General features: G+C 38.1%; 1 protein-coding gene across 4 annotated transcripts in view; it reads left to right on the top strand.

The window, feature by feature from the left end:
- The window catches only part of LOC131067435 (glutamate receptor 3.4), a 136,173-nt gene that overhangs the window by 40,454 nt on the left and 78,357 nt on the right, over positions 1–17,362 (top strand). The window contains exon 1 of one of the 4 annotated variants that reach the window (XM_058002450.2): positions 7,469–7,554. The exons of the other annotated variants lie outside the window; for them this stretch is intronic. The gene's annotated coding sequence lies outside the window, so the exon portion shown is untranslated. Of the gene's footprint in view, positions 1–7,468; positions 7,555–17,362 lie in introns of those variants that run through there. 4 annotated transcript variants of the gene reach the window in all.

Consider the following 17,362-nt stretch of genomic DNA (forward strand, 5'->3'; position numbering starts at 1 on the left):
ATCAATTTATTTTCCCTTCACTCCAGGTATCCCAAAAACCCTTGTGAACTCGTCTGCCGTGAAGGAAACATTTATCCGCTGATGCTGGTATTCAAATACGGACTGACGGTGGTGTCTATCATAGGTGCCAATCATGGCACAAAAAACTACCTCAAAATCTTGTATACAAAAAACTGGCATTTGTACAGTCCAATGTACCTGTGCCTGGCGGAGATGTTCCTTTATTGGGTTGTCATGAGATGTCTTCATCCACCAATTCCTGCAATCTAGTCGATTGTCCACTGTTACCTCTTCCTTCTCCTTTGCCGACTGAGTCTTCGGACGGTGTTTCTTGCCTTTCAGAGTGCTGCTCATCCCCAGGCTACCTGCAACACGCACACCTGATGGCAAAACTCTCTTGCCTGTGTCCTTACTTGATTCAGTGATTCTTCTCCCTGCCTGTAACTTTTCTTCTAACAGTTGCAACCGTTTTCTCCAATCCACCTTATTCCTCTTTGTGTCCATTGAACCGAGATTAATCACTTTAATCTGGTTTTATTACTCTTTAATCTCCTTGCACGTGCCGCTGGTACGGTCCGGTCGTTTCCAACTCCTCACCATACTATCCCCACACACCGTACGAACCTGTGCTTGTTGGCCGTACGTTTATGTTTTGGCAATATAGATTTCCCGCTCCAATTGTACGGTCTCTATAATGTCCCCTTCTCAATGATGTGCATTCAGTGGTCCATTGGCCTATTCCGGAGACCTGTAGGCTATTTGGAAAGGAGAATTAAGGTTTCCAACTTTTTTGGAGTTCTGCACGAGCATTTTAGGGTTTGTCAGGAGGGAATTTTTCAGTTCTGCTTATGGTTTCCTTCTGGATTTTCCATGAACTCCAGGGTGGCATAACATGCAATTGATTCTTTGGTGAAGTCAGAACTTACTATTTTTAGTAAGTTAGCGTTTGGCTGTTTGGTCGATGCAGTTCTACTGAGCTTTCCAAGCTCTTTCTCTGGGTGCGAAGTGTAAATGTTATTGCAATTTCCAATTTAATGAACAAGTTATATGCAAGATGGTGTATTTAAGATTTAGGTATTATGACTATGACAATAATATTGTTGTCTTTCTTTTGCTGCAGGTATGGAGGATGAACATGTATCGATTTCAATGTCATCCCCTTTCTTTTGAATGATGCATATATAGTAAGGTAGTCAGGATCAAGTGGCACCAAGATGTCACTTGATCGTGACTCTTCCAAATGTCAACCGATCCATTCGGTGTCTATGATAACTAATCGGTGCCATTGTAAATGATAACAGATCGATATAAACACACCCGATAATGAATCGGTATCAAAGCAAACAAGCCCGATAACTAATTCGGGTCAAATCTAATATAACCCGATTATATATCAATGATGTTTTGGACATGTATTAATTGCAATTCGATAATGAAGAGGTTCGATATATAAATCATTCATATGAAATATATATCTGCATTACCATCTTTCTTCATTTGATGTAAATAGATAGGTATACGGTTTTATCTAATCGATGCTACTTGAATCAACACTCCCTCTTAGCTAGGGAAGATAAAGTTACCATATCTATCATCTCAGTTCTTATGATGGTCGGGATTGCTTATAAGGTTACATAATCTTACTCTACATAGGATTATACCATTCAATTATGAAGTATCACCTAAACACGTGATACAAGGGGTTAGTCAATTTGTAATGACATGATATCACCTAAGCACGTGATATTAGTATTGCCTACACACGCAATACTAAGGATAATCATATGAAAATAATTAAATTTTCAACATATCCAAGTTGTGATAAGTGCACTAGCATTCTATTTCAAATGTAATATCACAACACAATCATGGCACATCCATGACATACCAGAGATCCTATCACGATAACTAGTTTGAACATCATAAGATCGTCACCTTATGATGTTCCCATACAAGTGTACAATATTTGAGAAGTCGTCACTTCTTGAATATGAACAGAGGGGGTTACACCCATAGAAGTCCTAACTCGACAAAGAAGTTTACACATTAAACATCTTATTGATATGCAAGTATAGGTTACAAAACAAATTACCTTTCTATCATACCCAAACCTTTTCTGAAGTGATCAACCTTCACTCTGGAAAGGGGTTTGGTCAGAATATTTGTAGTCTGGTCTCCTCTATTCACATACTCCAATTGGATCACATTTTTGTCTACCATATCTCGCACGTAATGGTATGGAATCTCAATATGCTTGGATCTATCATGGAACACTGGATTCACTGAAAGTTTTATGCAGCTTTGATTGTCGCAATGGATAAAAGTAGGCTTCATAGGATCACCAAACAATCCCACAAGTAGCTTTCTAAGCCACACTGCTTCTCGAGCAGCCATGGAGGCCGCAATGTATTCAGCCTTGGTCGAACTTTGCGCTACAGAAGACTGCTTTCTGCTGATCCAGGATATCATGGCTGATCCCAAACTGAAGCAGCACCCAAAGGTGCTTTTCCTATCAGTCACACTTCCAGCCCAATCTGAATCTGTGAATCCGTGTAGATTAAGATCAACTTTCTCATACTTGAGACCAAGATTTAAGGTGCCTTGTAAATATCTCATAATGTGTTTTATTGCAACCAGGTGTATCTCTTTTGGCTCACACATAAACTGACTCAAAGCATTCACTGCATAGCAGATATCTGGCCTTGTATTTACTAGGTACATAAGAAACCCAATCATCTGCCTGTATAGAGTGGGGTCAGTAGAAGGTGATTTTGCTGCTGCTTCTTTAAGTTTATGAAGATTGGTTTCCATTGGAGCGGTCATGGGTCTGCAGTTTAGCATTCCAAATCTCTTCAGGATGTCCAAGGTATACTTGCCTTGGTTTAGGATAATGTTATCAGAATTCTGCCATACTTCTAACCCTAGGAAATAATGAAGGAATCCCAAGTCCTTCATATCAAATTCTTTGGATAGATCTTTCTTGCATTGATCTATAAGGTGATCTTCTCCTGTGATTAATAAGTCATCAACATATAAAATCAATATTAGCATATTACCTTTGTTCTGTTTGTAGTAGAGATTAGGATCTGCATCATTTTTAGAGAAGCCTAGTTTTGATAGATATGTGTCAATTCTTTCATACTAGGCCCTGGGAGCTTGTTTAAGCCCATATAGAGCTTTCTTGAGTCTACACACATGAGACTCTGCATGATGAATCTCAAACCCTTCAGGTTGCTCTAGTTATACTTCTTCAGAGATCTCTCCATTAAGAAAAACTGTCTTTACATCCATTTGGTGTACCTTCCATCCCTTTGCTGCTGCAATGGCTAGCACAATCCTTACTGAGGTATATTTGGCTACGGGAGCAAATGTCTCTTCATAGTCTATTCCTTCCTTTTGAGAGAACCCTCTGGCTACAAATCTTGCCTTATGTTTTTCAATACTGCAATCTGCTGTATGTTTAATCTTAAAAAAAAGCCATTTAGAAGAAACAACAGATTTCTTAGTTGGCCCAGGAACAATCTCCCATACATCATTTTTCATTATGGATTGATATTCTTTAGACATAGCATCCTTCCATACTTGATGTTTAAGGGCATCAGTTACATTGTCAGGTTCATTTTTAGATAGATCATTCATAAGAGCAACATAGCTAGTAAATTTATTAGGCTTTTTGCTTTCTCTAAAGGTTCCTGAAGGAGCAACAAACCTCTGAGCTTCTTCTACTGTTTTGGTGGCCCATAGTGGTCTTTTCTTGAGATTTCTAGGTGAGTGTTCATTTTCATTTTCAGTTTCATCTAGATTCTCCCTCTGAAACTCAGGAGCAGGATCTTCATCTAAGTTAGAAATAGGGACATAGATTTCAGGTTCTATGGAGCTTTGAGCTCTTTTGAAGGCTAAGTCCTCCTCAAAGATTACATCCCTACTTAGTTCAATATTTCTTTGACCAGGTACATAGATTCTGTAGGCTTTGGAGGTTTCATTATATCCTACAAGCATTCCTCTTTTTCCAAAAGGGTCTAGTTTTAGTCTGTTTTCTTTAGGTACATGGATATAGACAGGACACCCAAATATCCTAAGGTGGCTGATATCTGGCTTAATTTTAGTGAATACTTCCTCAGGAGTTTTATCTTCAAGATGGGAGTGTGGGCATCTGTACTGTATATATACAGCGGTGCTGGATGCTTCTGCCCAGAGATTTGTGTTAAGGTTTTGATCTAGAATCATGGTCTTGGCAGCTTCGACTATAGTCCTATTTTTCCTTTCAGCTGCCCCATTTTGTTGGGGGTTATAAGGTATAGTAAGCTCCCTCTTAATCCCATTATCTCTACAAAATTCTGTAAACGAATCTGATGTGTATTCTCCCCCATTGTCAGTTCTTAGGGTTTTAACTTTGTTTCCTGAGTAGTTTTCAGTTAGTGATTTAAATTCTTTAAACCTATAGAGGATCTCTTCTGATTCTTTATATTTCAGAAAGTAGATCCAAGTCTTCCTAGAGTAGTCATCAACAAATATTACATAATACAAGAATCCCCCTAGAGAGGGTACGGACATAGGTCCGCATACATCAGAATGAACTAACTCTAGAACTTTACTAGTTTTCCTAGTACTATTTTGGAATGTACCCTTGGTATTTTTACCTAGGGCACATCCTTTGCATGCCCCTGAATGATCTTGTTTTAACTTAGGTAAACCTATGACAATGTTTCCCATTGAAGATAAAGCCCTAAAATTCAGATGGCCTAATCTTCTATGCCAAACTTCATTTGCATTAGTGGCTTCATGGATTAGGGCTAGGTTGGGTTCTGTGCACAGCTCATACAAATAGCCCTGTCTCTGTCCAATGGTCTTTGCCTTCTTGATGGAAGAGTTCTTTGGCCAAGCCAATACTCTGTTCTCCATGAATGTCACTCTGTATCCGTTATCTTCCAGTGCTGATATAGAGACTAGATTCCTTTTGATGCCGAGGACATATAGTACTCCTTCGAGCCGTAAGGATATGTTTGTCTTCAATTTGATGGTGCAGGTTCCCATTCCTCTGACTGGATGTGTGGAGTCATCTCCGATGGTTACTTCCTCATTACTCTCCTCTGTCATGGAGTCAAGTACTTCTCTAAATCCTGTGATGTGCTTGGATGAACCACTGTCAATCACCCATGAGTTGATCTTGTTAGAAGCTTGGCTTGTGAGTGCTGAGTAGAATACATACTTTCCGGAGTCATCTTCCCCTTTAGTCTTTCCTGCTTTGGCAAATGTAGCATGTTGCTTGGTTCTTTCTGGGCACTTTGCAACAGTGTCCGAACTGATCACATCTGTAGCATTGGATGTGAGATAAGTCCTTCTTTGAAGTGTTCTTGCCTTGACGACCTTTTCTCTTTCTAAACTGCCTTTTCTTGTTTTGCTTGGTGGAGTTAGTGTTTAGGACTTGTAGGTCTTCATCTATATTCTTATGTTTTATTCCTTTCTTATTCAGTCTAGATTCCTCTTGGAGACAGTCATCTTTTAGTCTTTCAAACTTAGGATATTTGTCCTTTGCACTGATGCCCTAGACAAATGTTTCCCATGCACTAGGCAACCCATCTAGAGCAATGAGTGTTAACTCTTTGCTCTGGATCTCATATCCTAGAGTTGCTAGTTCATCTCTTAGAGTTGAGATCCTCATGAAGTAGGCGTTTACTGTCTCTCCTTTGTTCATGGTTATATGATTGATTTCTCGCTTCAAGGCCAGAGTTCGACTTGCATTTGATATCTCAAATGTGTTCACAAGTGCTTTGAACATTTCAAAAGCCGTTTCATGTTTCTTTATAATGGGCATTATGTTATTTCTCACCCCATCAACAATAATCTTGATTGCTTTTTCATTTCCTTCTAACCATGATGTTTTGTCAGGTTCGGTCTCTGGTTCCGTAGATTCAGTCTTGATAAAAGTTTAGACTTTGCTCTCCCTTAGAATCATCTTGATTCTAAACTTCCATGCGGAGAAATCATCACCCACACCAAGTCTATCTTCGAATCTCATAGCATTGGCCATTAGAGAAATAGAATGCTTGATATAAACTAGTTCTTAAATTTTCCACAAAATTGAATAGCCTCAGGTTCGATAACTTGGCTCTGATACCATGTAAATGTTATTGCAATTTCCAATTTAATGACCAAGTTATATTTCAGATGGTGTATTTAAGATTTAGGTATTATGACTATGACAATAATATTGTTGTCTTTCTTTTGCTGCAGGTATGGAGGATGAACATGTATCGATTTCAATGTCATCCCCTTTCTTTTGAATGATGCATATATAGTAAGGTAGTCATGATCAAGTGGCACCTTGATTGGACATGTCTTTTAGACATGTCCGACCAAGATGTCACTTGATCGTGACTCTTCCAAATGTCAACCGATCCATTCGGTGTCTATGATAACTAATCGGTGCCATTGTAAATGATAACATATCGATATAAACACACCCGATAATGAATCGGTATCAAAGCAAACAAGCCCGATAACTAATTCGGGTCAAATCTAATATAACCCGATTATATATCAATGATGTTTTGGACATGTATTAAAATTGCAATTTGATAATGAAGAGGTTCGATATATAAATCATTCATATGAAATATATATCTGCATTACCGTCTTTCTTCATTTGATGTAAATAGATAGGTATACGGGTTTATCTAATCGATGCTACTTGAATCAACACGAAGATTATGTTTTTCGGAGTAGTATTTCTTGACTTACTATTTTTAGTAAGTGGTTGTGTTGAGCATTTCTATTTTTAGCAGTCTTGGACAGGGTCTTGACTCAACACAGTTTAGTGGTCTTCATCGCACGGTTTCATCCTTGATTTTGGTATTAATCAGTATTGGAGTTATAAGCTATTTAATTAAATATTAATTACTTATCCTAAGGTTTGATATTTAATTATTTTTATTACTGATTAATTGTGTTATGGGGCAACTTAGGAAAAATATCTATCTGCCAGCAATATTGTTATTTTCCTAAGTCAGTGGCATTAAAAAGGTGGCGTTGAGAAAGATGAAATATTTCATGTTTATATAATTTTATATCGCAAAGTTGTCACCTAGGAAAAAGTTTGAACTTTGGCTAGGAAGTTTGGAAAAATTAATGCCATGTCTAGGGGAGGTTGACATGAAATGAAATTGAATTTCAATGGTTTTGGGCGCCATTTGCATTTGAATTTCAGAGGGAAAAATCTATAAATACAGGTGCTTGGTTTCTCATTTGGGATCAAATGAATTTGCATCGTTATGCTGCCAAATTGGCGATTGAAAATCTGAGCTTTGAAGTGTGGCTTCCTAGCTAAGTCTCAGTTTCGTACTTGCAAGATAGTACGTAGCTGTGTCCATGTATTCCCAGTGCTGTTGGTGAGTGAGTTGCAGATTGTGGAGTGTTTTGTTTGAGATTGGAGTGTTTTCTGTTTGCTGGTCGCGGGGCTGCTGAAAGTGTGTTTTGCTCATACCTCTTGGCCAGGCGATTCCATCATTCTGGGTACTGGCTCATCCATCCTTCCTACCACTGGCGATGCATCTTGTAAGTTTTTAGCATCTTATTTTGATTGTGGATTTTTATATTGTAAATCGAACTTCCTAGGTTAGGCGTTGGGTTTAGTGAATGCATTGGGAAGCGTGCAAAATAAATATGGGGGTTTCAATGGCTTTCTTGGGGTTTGTTTTCATTGTAGCTGATATAGCAATTGTTTAGAACAAATTTTGGGTGAATTGGGTGAGTAATGAGAGAGTTATGGGCGTTTTGGTGAATCCATAGGTTGCTGGTTTTGTAATTCCAGCGTATAGATTTTGATGTTAGCAGAAATTTCATGTTTCTTATTTGGATGTTCAGCATTACTCTCTTCTTACATTATCTTGATTATTGTAAGGTTTAGTAGTACTACTAACCAATTCTAGCTTGTAACTCTCACCCCGCTGAAAAGTGGAAGAGGCTGGCTTGCCGCCTATTTTCAAGTAAACTGTAATTCGGTCCTCCCACTGCATAAGTGGGGTCAAGTGATGTCTAATTGTAATGGTCCTCCTGCTGCATAAGCGGTTGAGTTGAGATTGTTTTATAATTTCAGTCCTCTCGTTGAAATATCGCGGTTGAGTGATTTGTGCCTTTGTATGTTTCTCTTGGCTGGTTCACCGCCAAGTTTCTTGCATTCCCGCTGGATAAGCGAAAGGGGCTGGCTTGTCGTCCAGTATTGTAATCCACTTCATTTTTCAGCAGAATTGAGATCTAACGATCCCCTATTCACCGTATGTTCTCACCTTTCCACATTGGGCACTTGGTGATCATAAAGTGGAAGGGTTGCATTTTCCAGCAAGTTTTCAGTTTATGCTTTCTAACCTTAACGAGTTATCTATTTGTGGATGATTATTATTGGCTTAAAAACAAAAAAAATAACTGGGATATTGCAGTTTCTTTTGGTCTTGGTGAAAAAGAAGGATGGGACCATGCGCATGTGGGTGGACTACCAGGCCCTTAATCAAAAAACTATAAAGAATCAGTATCCTATTCTGAGAATTGATGAGCTCATTGATGAGCTACATGGTGCAATGTTCTTCTCTAAGATTGATCTTAGGTCGGGGTATCATTAGATTAGGATGAGAGCTTCAGATGTGGAGAAGACTGCTTTCAGATGCCACTTTGGGCATTTTGAGTTCCTAGTCATGCCCATTGGCTTGACTAATGCCCCTGCCATATTCCAGTCATGCATAAACAAAATCTTCCAGAAATAGTTGAGGAAGTTCGTGCTCGTATTCTTTGATGACATACTCATCCTCAACAAATCTTGGAAGGAGCACTTACAACACTTGGATGAAGTGTTTAGCATACTGGAATTCGAGTCCTTGTTTGCAAAGGAGTCCAAATGTGAATTTGGAATGGACGAATTGCTCTACCTTGGTAACATTATCAGTGCAGGAGGTGTGAAGGTAGACCCTGAAAAGATTAGAGCCATCATTGATTGGCGTCCTCCTAAGAATATAACACACTTAAAGGGATTCTTGGGTCTTTGTGGTTTCTATCGTAGGTTTGTGAAGGGATACTCTCAGTTGGCTGCCCCTCTCATAGATCTTACAAGGAAAGGAGCTTTTGAATGGTCAGAAAAGGCACATACAGTATTTGATCAATTTAAGGGGATCATGAGCTCCTGCTCTGTTTTGTCTCTACCTGATTTCACCAAGCCTTTTGAACTGCAGTGTGATGCATCTGGAGAAGGTGTTGGTGCAGTCCTCATGCAAGACAAGCATCCTATAGTCTTTGAAAGATGGAAGTTTAGAGGGCCTGAAAGGCTATATTGATATATGACAAGGAGATGCTTGCCATAATGCATGCCCTTGCAAAGTTCAAGCAGTATCTTGTGGGGAGTAAGTTCGTTGTTAAGACTGATAAGACTGATCATAACAGTCTTAAACACTTCATGCATCAGAAAGATTTGAATGAAAGGAAGCAGAAGTGGGTGAGTAAGCTATAGGCTTACGACTTTGATATCGAGTATGTCAAAGGAAAGAATAACATAGTGGCTGATGCCTTGTCCAGAAGGCCCCATTTGAGCTTACTGTGCAAGCTTACTGCTGATTGGAGGGATTTGTTGCTTGCTGATTATGCCAAAAATCAGTTTGCAACCAGTATCATAGAGGGTACTTTTCATCTAAGTCACCGCATTCGCCGAATTTCATACATGAAATTCGAAATTCGGTGAATTTCAATAAAACATTAAAAATTCGTTTAAATTCGGCCCAAAATTCGTACGGAGCAGAACTAGGGTTTTTTAAATTGAAATATATTCTATCGTCACGAATCCAAAAATGGTTAAATGTATTCTCCTTACGCTATGCTAGAGCAAGGGTTTTTTGCCCACAGACATAAAAGGCGTCGCGCAGGATCACACTGGGACTGAGACAGGCTCGACTTTCTTAATCCAAGCTGACAAGTGTAGGAGACTCTTCGGATCGAATTGCTTTTTTGTAGATTAGATGAAGGATGGGGGGAGACTAAGACTCGTGCCGACTCGATTCTTCCATGCTTGATTAGTTGCAAGGAATCGTGGAAAGGAGATTACTCTTCAGTGGCGGGAGGAATGGGTGAAAACCATCGATTTGATGAAATATTGCTCTGGCCGTCCCATTGCGAAAAATCGCTTTCAAAGAGGAGTTTATCGTATTCGTTAAACATATTTATTAATATATAAAGATAATGATTAAAGGCTCGATATACTATAGTTGTGGTGAGCCCCCCCACCCCGAAGATAATGTATTAAAATTATGATAGATGTATTTTTAATTTAGTAATGTATAAAGATAATGTGTTATAAATTCATAATATATTTTTATTTCCAATAATTTTAATTTATATTGTAAAATATTTATATTAATTTTAAATTTAATATTATATTATAGATATATTAAATATATTTATTAAAAATTTAAAAAAATTACATATGGCGAATTTAATTCGAATTTTATACATTTCGAATTTTTTCCTCATCAAACTTCATTCGAATTTCAAAGTTGTCAAACTTCGAATTCGAATTCGAACCTGGTGACTTAGCTTTTCATGATGAGAAGTACAAATTGGTTGATGGATTGATTCTATACAAAGGAAGGATCTTCATTGTGGCTGAATCTAAGCTGAAGGAGAAGATTTTGAAGACTTTCCATGACATTCCCCTTGCTGGTCACCAAGGTTACTTCAAGACATACAGGCAGATCCGAGAGAGGTTTTCTTGGAAGGGACTAAAAAATGATGTTTTGAGGTACATCAAGGAGTGTCATACATGCTACAGACACAAAGATGAGCACACTCTGCTAGCTGGTTTGTTACAACCCTTGCCCATTCCTAATCAAAAATGGGAAAGTATATCCATGGACTTCATCACTGGGTTGCCATGGGCTTAGAGGAAGCATAGTGTTTATGTGGTGGTGGGTAGACTAACTAAGTTTGCTCACTTTTTCGCCATCACCAACTCATTTACAGCAGCTCAGGTTGCTGAAGTGTTCTTTTGGGAGGTGTTCAGGTTACATGGGTTATCGAAGAACATTGTGAGTGATAGGGACAACAAGTTCCTAAGTGCTTTTTGGCAAGAGATTTTCAGATTATTTGCAATTGTGTTCACTCCAAGCACAAGTTATCACCCACAAACTGATGGGCAGACCGAGATAGTGAATAAGTGGTTGGAAGGATACCTTAGAAACTATGTCTTGGAGCAACAAAATACATGGGTGAGATGGCTTCACCTAGGAGAGTATTGCTACAACTCCTATCACATGTCCATCTGGATGTCACCATTCATGGCACTATATGGTTATGAAGCTCCTAGCTTCGCTGACTTGGTATTTGGTGATAGTGAAACCCCTCAAGCGAAGGATATGATGCAACAGAGTCAAGATATTTTCAGGATTCGAAGGGACACTCTCCAGTATGCGCAAAATCAGTAGAAGTTGTATGCTGATCAGCAGTGGATTGAGCGCACCTTTGAGGCGGGCGACATGGTTTATTTGAGGCTCCAACCCTACAGACAGTCTACTCTCAAGAAGAGTGGAGTTGAGAAATTGAAACCATGATTCTATGGGCCTTTCAGAGTCAACAAGAGGATCGAAGAAGTGGCATATGAGTTGGAACTATTGGCGAGCAACAGTATTCATAATGTATTTCATGTGTCTCGCCTTAAGAAGGCTCTTGGACATAATGTTGTTGCTTCGGCAGAGTTACCTCCGCTTGATGAGGAGGGAGAGTTAGTTTTGATTCTTGAAGCTATCCTTGATTTCAGGGAGCGTTCTTTGAGGAGAAGGGTGGTCAAGGAATACTTGATCAAGTGGAAAGATTTGCCAGCAGAGGATGCTACGTGGGAAAATGAAGAGATTTTACTGCATCCAGCCTTACAGTTGCTTGAGGACAACCAATTTTGGAGAGGGCGGACTGTAATGTCCCCTTCTCAATGATGTGCTTTTAGTGGTCCATTGGCCTATTCCGGAGACCCGTAGGCTATGTGGAATGGAGAATTAGAGTGGTAAACGTTGGTGAAGCGAGAACTTACTATTTTTAGTAAGTTAGGGTTTGGCTGTTTGGATGATGCTGTCTTACTGAGCTTTCCATGCTCTATCCCTGGGTGCGAAGATCATGCTTTTCGGAGGAGTAATTCATGACTTACAATTTTTAGTAAGTGGTAGTATGGAGCATTTCTATTTTTGGTAGTGAACAGGGTCCTAATCCTGGAGTAGTTCTATGGTCTTCTTTACTTCGCTTCATCCTGGTTTTGTTGATGATCAGTATGGGAGTCATAAGTGATTTAATTAAATTTATTTCCTTGTTCTAAGGTTTAATATTTAATATTTGTATTACATGATTAAATGTATTGAGGATGACTTAGGAAAAATAATTATCTGATATCAATGTGTTATTTTCCTAAGTCAATGGCGTAATATTTGGTGGCAATTTGGAATGATAAAACATCTCATGTTTTATATTTTTTATGTTGCAAAAAATGTCACCAAAAGTAAAGTTCGAACTTTGCCTAGGAAGAAGGGAAGTGGGCGCCATGTTGGGTGGAGACTTGAAATGAAATGAAAGGAGTTTGAGTGAGTTTGGGTGCCATTTGCATTCGCATTTGGGGGAGCATGAAGTTATAAATATGAGCCTTGGGCTCTCATTTTGGCATTTGGAAAAATTGCATCGTTATGCTACCGGATTGGCGTATGAACTTTGAAGCTTCCGAGTGCAGCTCCCTAGTATTTACTAGTTTTGTACTTGAGATATAGTACCTAGTTGAGTGGTGTATTCTTGTGACATTTTCAGTGCATATTTCAGTATTTTCGAAGTGTGGTGTGTTCTTTGGAGTTGCTGGTTTTTCTGTGGTTGAAGCAAGTTTTTAATCATACCTCCCTGCCTGACCGACTGGTCATTTTGGGTATTGGCTCAAACCTTCTTTATGCTATTGGCGATATATCTTGTAAGTTTGCAACACCATATTTTGAGTTTTAGATTTTATATTGCAAATCAAAATTATCTAGCTATGCGTGGGTTTTGGTGAGTGCAATGGGATGCATGTAGGGTGTTTTGGGGTGTTTGGTAGCTCTTCTTTGGTTTGTTCTTAGTTGCTACTTGTCTAGTGTTAGTTTGGGAGTGATTTGGGGTGAATTGAAGGAGATTTGAGTGAGATATGAGCGATTTAGTGAGTTTATGGGTTGCTGTTTATGCATTTCCAGCTTGCTGTTTTTGGTATTGAGTTAGTTTGATGATCATTATCTCATGTGTTCCTCTATTGTAAGGTTAAGTAGTAGTACTACTAACCGTTTTGGATTGTATTCTTCATATCCCGCTGAAAAGTTGAAGAGGCTGGCTTGCTGCCTATATCTGATATTTTGTAATTCAGTTCTCTCGCTGCATAAGCGGTTGAGTGATATTGGTTGTAATGATCCTCCCGTTGCATAAGAAAACGAGTTGAGTTGTTTTGTAATTCAGTCCTCCCGCTGAAATGTTGCAGTAGAGTGATTTGTGTTTGAAGTATTGTTCTCTTGGCTGGTTTACCGCCAAGTTCCTTGCTTTCCCATTGGATAAGTGGAAGGGGCTGGCTTGCCGCCCATTATTGTATTTCAGCAGTTCAACAGTTTATCTGTAACGATCCCCTGCTACCGTATGCTCTCACCCTCCCAATTTGGGCTCTCGATGATCAGAAAGTGTAGTGTTCCTTCCAGTTGTTTTGATTTCATTATTCTAACTCTAATGGGTGATTGGTGTGATTGTGATATTGCTCTGAAAAAACAAAAAACAAAATCTTTGGGAATATTACACAAAACTTCTCTATTCACTCTAGCATAATCTAAATGAGAGTCCCAATCCTCCTTTAGTGGGCTCCTTTAGGAAAAAGTATTTTGATTTTTTACTTTTCTTTTGAAAAAGAGTTTTTACTTTTTTGAAAAACACTTTTTTCTTTTTTCTTTTTTGCTACTTTTTCAAAATAGCACTTTTGCTTTTCACTATTTTTTTGGAAAAGCACTTTTCTACCTTTTTTTTTGATAGATAATGTGCCGAAGATGATAAGATGTACATACCCTACCCCGTTTGGGATTTGAACTTGTGACCTCTCTTTCAAGAGCACAAGTTCTCCGCCACTAGGGCAACTCAGGTTGTACCACTTTTTTGCCTTTTTATTGTTTTTTTGAAATAGCAAATTTTCCACTTAAAAAAACCTCTTTGAAATATTAATAACATTTCATATGCAAAGGCCCACCCATCTCTCCTAGGCATCCACTCGAGGGGATACAAAATAACTTTATTAAATGAAAACACTAAAATTAAATAGTATAACATTAACTTAATACTTTAGTGCAATAATTTAAATGATCCAAACCACTTTGCGGAAAGCACACTGAAAACTGAAACTGATCACACCAATAAGGCATTGATGCTTAAGAATGATGTTAGGTGCGAAAATGGGTGCTTACTAAAAATAGCAGTGCCCTCCAAGAATCGTGGAGAATAACCCAAAAGGCCCAAAACACTACAAAGAGTGTCATGACAATCCTGGTAACTTACGAAAAACCTTGAAAACTGGCCAACATTCATAGAACAATATGACATAAAAATGGAGAGATTACAAGCATGTGAAACCCATGAACTCAACCCTTACATCATCTTACATGTCATGATCATTGAAGTGCTTGTGAATTGCTACCTTGTACCCTTGAGCAACTTCAAGTTCTCTATATGGGGGAACTCGTGACAACAAAAAGGAGTTGAGAAACTATAATATTTGAGACTTGGTGCAAAGGCAAGAAGATGCAACAAAGTGGTCATTTTGTCCCATCTATATATAATGATTTTTTATAGTTATTTTAAGAAATTTTCTTTAGGATCTTGCTCTTTTGCATTTATGATGCCTCTTCATATTCTCAATCACTAAGTTGATACCATTGTATACCTCACCCAAACAAGGTCTATCCATGTTGGTATAATGGATCATGCTCAATATGGGCTTAGTGAAACTAAAGAGATACTCAACACGATCCCGCCAAATGTCATCTAGGATCATTTGCTTAACCTTTCCTGCCCTTGTAGTGCTAGATTGCCTCCATATGGACTAATTTGGGCTAATTACCATGTTAGAAAGTGCTTTATGAATCTTCACAAGTCGTCTCAACTTCAATTGTGTTGAAGAAAAAATGAATCTTAGCAACTTGTTTGAAAATCAAAATAAAAAATTTTAAATTTGCAAAACTTAAAATTAAAATAAAATTAAAAAGTTTACAAAAGCGAAACATATTTATTATTTAACTACCTTCAATGTCTTCAATCTTGAGAATGTTCTAAATATGTCTTGTGACATATAGTGGTTAGTGATGCACATTTGGATCTCTTCGGCATCAACATACACCTATTTGATCCAATCAATTTTGGTGCCAATTTTTTGTAGCATTAGGTAGAGGGAGTGGACAGCACAAAGTGTCCAAAAAATGTGTGAATAACTCTTCTCAATCAATAACTTAACAACCCTACAGCTTATGGTATTATCTGCTATAACTTGCACAACATTTTGAGGGCCCACTTCCTCAATGGGTTGACAAAGAATGTTAGCAATAAATACACCATCCTTTACCTCTCCTTTACAATCCACTGCTCTCAAAAACATTGGCCCTTTAGGGGACACTGCAATGCCAATAACATTGATCAAGAGCTGATTTTTTGCATTTATGGGCTTCAAGGGGTTGTCTACAAATTAACCTCTTTATCCAATAAGATGCTATACACTTTTTCAAAACCTTGGCTCTTGTACCCTTTTGGAGCCTCATTAATTGATCTCACCATTTTTTGCCAACAGTGAGCAAACAACCTTGAACGCCAATCCATTCTAGACTCATCTCACTATGTTTTGATTGACAATCTCTTTAGACTCGTTTTGAAATGCCTTTTCCAACAATCCTTTTGATCTCTTATGTGTTGAGGTCACAGGTTGTTCTTCAGGTATAGACAAAAATGGATGGCTCTTTATAGGTTCAAAATAAGGTGTTGAAAGGGGCTTCATCCCTCGAGATCCTTTCTTTAGCAAAGGATGATTTGATTTACTCCCTAATGTTGCTTGGTTTGCTTTTTCTTGTTCTTCAATATATGCTGAGATTGGTTCATTTGGAAGGCCTTTATCGTTTGCATTTGGATGAAATTTAATGCCTTGTCCAAGGACCTTGCACAAATGGCTTTTCACTTGGCTGTATGAGATCGAATATCTAACTTTACAATGGCTACAAACCCAAACATAACCTCCACCACTTCGAAGTTGTACCATTTTAACATATTTCCAAAGGGGAGAGCATGGGTTTGTTTTGAAGTGGGTTTGGTTCATGGAGCTATAAGTGGTTGCCATTGTAATACTTAAAACAAGAAGTTCAATAAACAACACATTCAAAGAATTGAAGTAAATGAATTTTGAAAACAAAAATATATAACAAATGCCAAATAGTTAATTCATTTAAAAACATTTTTAGATACCTAGAAGAATGAAAACAAGCCAAAAACTTCAAAACAAAACAAGAGAGTTCATTTGTAAAAAAAATCAAAAAATTCAAAAAACCTACCTCTTTTGAAGAGACCTTCCTCTACGATCTCGTTGACAACGATCAAACTCTTGCAAATGTGTAGGAATAGCACAACCACCAGCTTGGGTTGTTCAATGATAAATATTCAACTCTATTTCTACAATGGCAAGCAAGAAAATAAGTTCAACAATGGACAAAATATTTTTGCTTTTCATTCACAATATGAAAATAAGTTTGTTTTTTCCTTTTAGATTTTTTGTATGTCATATTTTAGGGTTAGGAGGGCAAATAGACATTTTTGGAATTGAAAAACAAGTCGAAAAAAGTAAGAAAAAATAAAAATGGTGAATTCGCAGGATAGCACGTTTGAGGGCAAAATATGTCTTTGGTTTGCTTGGGTTTGTCCGAGCCTTACCCACAGTCCATGGGTGGAACCCTATCTGGAGACATAGCAGGACGTGAACCATGAACTGGGTTCAAACCGCATTGGGACCCAAATACTCAGACTTTTGGACTGGTAACATAGCTTTTTAACAATATTGAAAAGAATATCATTTGCCAAAGACAACTGAATTGTGCTAGGAGTTCTTGCATCTAGATCTTCCCAGTTCTCGTCAATCATATTGCAAGTTTCTTTAACTTTCCTACCAATGCCTTTTGCAAACCTTGTTGTGCTAACAAATCATGTATCTTAAGCTTCCATAGCTCAAAGTTAATTCTTCTCATTGAATTTCTCCACCTCTTAACTTGCATTTGAGAGCTTCGCCATTCGACGCTGCAAAAAATTCAACACCAAATCCTAACACAGTCGTTGC

The sequence above is a fragment of the Cryptomeria japonica genome, chromosome 9 (genome assembly GCF_030272615.1).
Source record: "Cryptomeria japonica chromosome 9, Sugi_1.0, whole genome shotgun sequence".
Classification (NCBI taxonomy): Eukaryota; Viridiplantae; Streptophyta; class Pinopsida; order Cupressales; family Cupressaceae; genus Cryptomeria; species Cryptomeria japonica.